Source organism: Lathyrus oleraceus, chromosome 7 (assembly GCF_024323335.1).
Source record: "Lathyrus oleraceus cultivar Zhongwan6 chromosome 7, CAAS_Psat_ZW6_1.0, whole genome shotgun sequence".
Taxonomy (NCBI): Eukaryota; Viridiplantae; Streptophyta; class Magnoliopsida; order Fabales; family Fabaceae; genus Lathyrus; species Lathyrus oleraceus.
In genome coordinates, this window is record NC_066585.1 from 348,329,786 (window position 1) to 348,335,092 (window position 5,307).

Consider the following 5,307-nt stretch of genomic DNA (forward strand, 5'->3'; position numbering starts at 1 on the left):
CGCATTTAACATAATAAATAGTGAGCGGTATCTAGCAACACATCACTGCTACCCAAGACACGAAAATGTCATGTGATCTGACAAAACCTCCTATGATAATAATTATGTGTATAATTACCCCTTTGCCCTTATGTCTATATTGAACACAAGGTATATACGGTGTCACCCTTGTCCAGTTCAATATTGGGCCCATAGACATTTATCCTGTTACGCAGGATGGGCAAATTCCATCTAGGACACTCATGTCCCTCAACATGCATTGTGGAGTACCCATCAACCGTCTTTATGGTCATCCAGTTACGGACAATGTTTGATCAGCAATAAAGCACTCGACTCTACATCTAGGGTCCGTAGTGGTTTCAGGTCGAAGAGTGGTATACACCATTATCACCATGAGAATAACTTATGACACTTTGCATAACTTTCTATATAGTATTCTCATAGCGGGTCAATCCGGTATAAATATTACTCTTAATATTCATACCTATGTTTAAGACTTGATAACTCTTTATCCATGATCCATGAGATGTGATCATCAGTCTACAAACATAATAGTCTTAATGCTTTAATGTTATCCCACTTCACAATAAAGCTCGACTACGGATACTTTAAGAATATTGTCCTTATGTTTAATGTGATCTCATGATTAAGTCATACTTGATACATTAAACGGACTATCTATTCTAGGGACTTTATTAAACAAACATAATAAAGAAAATGCCTTTTATTATTAATAAATAATTCGATACAAGTACCAAAAAGTATTGGCCTCTAGGGCTTACACCAACACTCTTTACCATCACTTTCAGCCATAAATCGCATAACCCTTGAAAAGATGCCAAAAAATCCCTTTTATATTAGTCAAATCAATCCAGAACGTGTCAGAATAGGCCCAAAAAAGGACCTATCATGTGCGTGATAGCTTGCATCGCATGCGCGATGCTGACAATATTTTTCTATCATGTGCACAACATTGCGCGTGATTATTCTAGTAGCTACACGTTTTTTGTTACTTTTTCCACCTGATTTTGACAAAGTCTTTATTTCTTCATACTTAGTCATTCTTGCATCTCTCTTTGGTCTTTATCCTTCATTTTTGCTCCTCTTTAACTTGTTTTGATCTGTTTCTTTGACCAAAAACATGCAACGACAGAGTGTCATCACAACCCCAAATTTGAACCGTTACTTGTCCTCAAGTAACTTGCATGCACTGCCCATTCCAAACAGAAAACAAGTTACAAAAATAACAACTGAACATCACCATATGAATTTTTCTTTACCTGACTATCATTCTAGATTCCCACTTCCATCTGACAAATTCCGAAAACATCCTCAATCTTTGACAAAGTAGTCAACCTGTCTCTCATCTCACAATTACTCGCTCAATTGATAGGATAATCTCTCAATCAACATTCAAAACAATTTATACTTAGTTTGATCATGTTTTAATAGAATTCGTCACAGTAATCAAAACACACACATATGAGGACCTTTTTCGATTGTATCTTGGCTTATGTTCGGGTAGGACATTTTTAGGAAAGTAAGTTTAAACCTTTGGAATTAGGTGTCTAGTTCTCCTTTTGTTACCATCCCACTCTTTTCCTTATTAATGGTACTAGAGATCTTGTTATTACGGTCCTCAATATTCATTTTGCATTCTTCTTTTTTTTGTTTGAAGAAGTTAATTGTTAACTCCTTATTTTCTCAAAATTTTGAATTTTTTTGACCATTTTTTCTCAAGCACCCCAACCCCAAACTTAAACTTTGCTCACTTCCAAGGGCAGCCCCAAACTTATTCGTTTTCATACCACTTAGAACTAAACATTTCTATCTAACTCCAAAGAAAGGGTGGAAAGATGAAAAATCTTTCAAGTCATATGGCTACTAAATAAGGCTAAGTCAGCGAAACAAATGGCTAAGCTCAAAATGGTTAGCAACGAATGTATCTTATTACTACAAGGTGTTTACAAAGGCTCAGAGTTCAAAGCATTCAACTGCCTTAGTGTTTGCAAATCAAACCAGACAGATTGAGTCAGAAATAGTTCAAACCTATAAAGCAATAATGCATTGATACATTCGATGGAAGAAATACTAAACAATGGAATTTATTAGGCTCAACCCTTACTAGTTGAGGTATCTGAAGATTGAGTACAAGTTTCTTGATTCCTTTTTCATCCTTCGATTCCAAGTTGTAAGTCATTTTCTTGATGATCAATTTTGGTTCATTTGTTCAATGAAACACATACAATTTTTGTAAATCTGAAAGAAACAACAGATGCAAACTCATTCATTAAATCCAAACAAAGATAATATTTAAGAAGCGTGCGCGAGTGGATAATTCCTCTTATTGAATCTTCTTACTAACATAAAGTAAATTCTGCAAAAACAAAGAAATTGGTTATAAAAGATGGGTTGCCTCCCATGAAGCGCCAACTTTGTGTCATTAGCTTGGCTACCGGATTCAAGGTTATGAAATTATTAGGGAAAAATTTTCATTTGGAATTTCCCCTCCATAATAATGCTTTAACCTTTGTCCATTTACTTTAAATCTCCTCATATCACCAAGATCTTGAATTTTAATGGCATCACATTGGAAAACCAAACGATCATGACCACTTGGATTTCAGTTTTCCTAGAAACAGTCGCAACCTTGAATTAAATAGTAAGACTTGTTGTTCTACTTGAAACTTTTATCATACCAATGTTTTATCATGATATCTTTTCTTCCTCTCAATGTAAATTAATGCATTCTCATACCTAGATAATCACATCTCCTTGAGTTCATCCAATTTCAATAATCTCTTCCTCCCAGCCAGTTTTTCGTCAAAGTTCAAGAACTTTACCGACTAATATGCTTTATGCTCCAGTTCTATCGGAAGGTGGAATTCCTTACTATAAACAACTTAATATGGAGAGAAACCTAAATGTGTCTTGAATGCTGTTCTATATGCCCAAAGAGCGTCATCCAATTTTTTCGACCAATCTTTTAATGATGCTGCAAATGTTTTCTCTTGAATTTGTTTTAGTTGTCTATTTAATACTTCGACCTGGCCACAGGTATGGGGGTGATACAGAGCTTAAACTTTATGTTTAACATTATATTTCCCTAGCAAGCTTTCCAAATATCTGTTGCAAAGATGTGTCCCTCCATCACTGATCAATACCCTGGGTACACCAAACTTGGCAAAAATATTATTTTTTAAAAAGTTTGTAACAATGCGGGCATCATTAGCACTGCAAGCAATTTCCTCGGCCCATTTGGTTACATAGTCAACATAGACAAGAATATAAATATAAGAATTTCATTGGGGAAATGGACCCATGACGTCAATCCCCTAACAATCAAACACTTCACCCTCAAGCATAATATTCAAAGGCATCTCTTCTAGTTTTGAGATGTTACCCATTCTATTGCACTTGGGGCATGTAGAAACATATATATTATAGTTGTTAAATAGAGTAGGCAACCAAAACCCACTTTGTGTTATTTTGGATGCAGTTCTCTCGCCACTATGGTGTCCTCCGTATGTCGAGCTATGGGAATGCCAAATAATGTTGTCTACTTCTTTACCCGCAACACACATGCGAAGTAAACCATCAGGAATTCTTTTAAGCAAGTATAGACCATCCCACAAATAAAAAATTTATTCTTTATAGAAGCGTTTACTTTGCTTCCAAGGGTATTCTTCTAGAACCGCATTTGTCACCTTATAATTTGCCATGTCCCCAAACTAATGTCTTTCACTGATTTCCATTACCTACTCATCCATGAATATGTGTGTAATGCTTTGTTTATTTCTGGTCACTTCAACATTCTCTAACCTGGAAAGGTGATATGCCACAACATTTCCATCCCTTTCTTATTTTAATTTCTAGATGAAATTCTTCTAGTAGAAGCACCCATCGTGACAATCTTGGTTTCAAGTCACTTTTATTGAATATATACTTCAAAGTTGCATGACTTGTATAAATAATAACCTTTTAACCTATTAAATACGGGCTGAAATTTTCAAAAGTAAATACTATTGCTAGAAATTCTTCTTCAGTAGTAGTGTAGTTGACATGATTTTCATCTAAAACATTGCTTGCATAGTAAATGGCATGAAAAATCTTACGTGTCGCTGGCCAAGCACTGCGCCAACAAAATAATCTCTTGTGTCACACATAATTTCAAAAGGTAGTTCCTAATTGGGTGACACAATGACGGGTGCAGTTATCAATTTATTTTTTATGACAAAAAAAGAGTGTAGACAATCTTTATAGAATTTAAACTCATTTTCTTTGACCAACAGGTTACATAGAGGTTTTGATCTTTTTGAAAAATATTTAATAAATCTCCTGTAAAAACCTGCATGACCTAGAAAACTGCTGACTCCTTTAACATTTAAGGGAAGAGGAATCTTTTTTGTCACTTCAAATTTGGCTTGATCGACTTCTATTCCTTTAGCCGAGATTTTGTGTCTAAGAACAATTCCTTCAGTCACCATAAATTGACATTTTTCAAATATCAAAATTGAGTTTGTCTCGATACATCTCTTTAGGACATTATTTAATCGATCAAGACAATAGTTAAATGACGTGCCAAATTGATCACACTGAATCACACCGTGTTTTTGACTCAGATTTCACATGTTTATTAGGACTTTATTATCATTTTGTTTGTATTATGCTCTATTTTATGTTGTTTTCATATATTTAGCTCTTTCGGGACCCTTTTAGAAGAAACGAAGCAAAAAGACCTAAAATTAGGGTTTTTCGGCAAATATTGTACACATAGCGTTGCACATGGCGATCGCTATAGGAGAAGCCATGACTCATCAGCCCTCAACCAGGAGGTAACCGCCACGTTCCCATGATCTATCCCATTTTAACACATGGCGAGCGCCATGAAGGGATGGCGGGCTCCACCTTTGCAAAACACGTTCCCACTAAGGAGAAGTTGAGGGGCACCATGGTCTTTGCAAGATGTTGAAATCCTCTATAAATAGTTCGTTCCATTTCATTTTCAAATCATCCAACTTACTTTACAACACTAAGACTATATTTATCATTTGTAAAAGCGGTAATCCGTCACATCGGGGGGTTATCGCACCTTAGTGAGATTGAGTTGGGTCACTTCGAGCTGTTGTCGTCTTTATCTTCAGAGTCGGAGGTTTATTTTCCTTGTACCAGATTTAAAGCCTCCGTTTGGAGCAGGTTCTTATTTATCGCTTTTATTTATTTTACTTGTCTTGCTTTACTTTATTTACTTTCCGTTGACGCTTTACTTTATTTACTTTCTGTCTACGCTTTACTTTATATACTTTC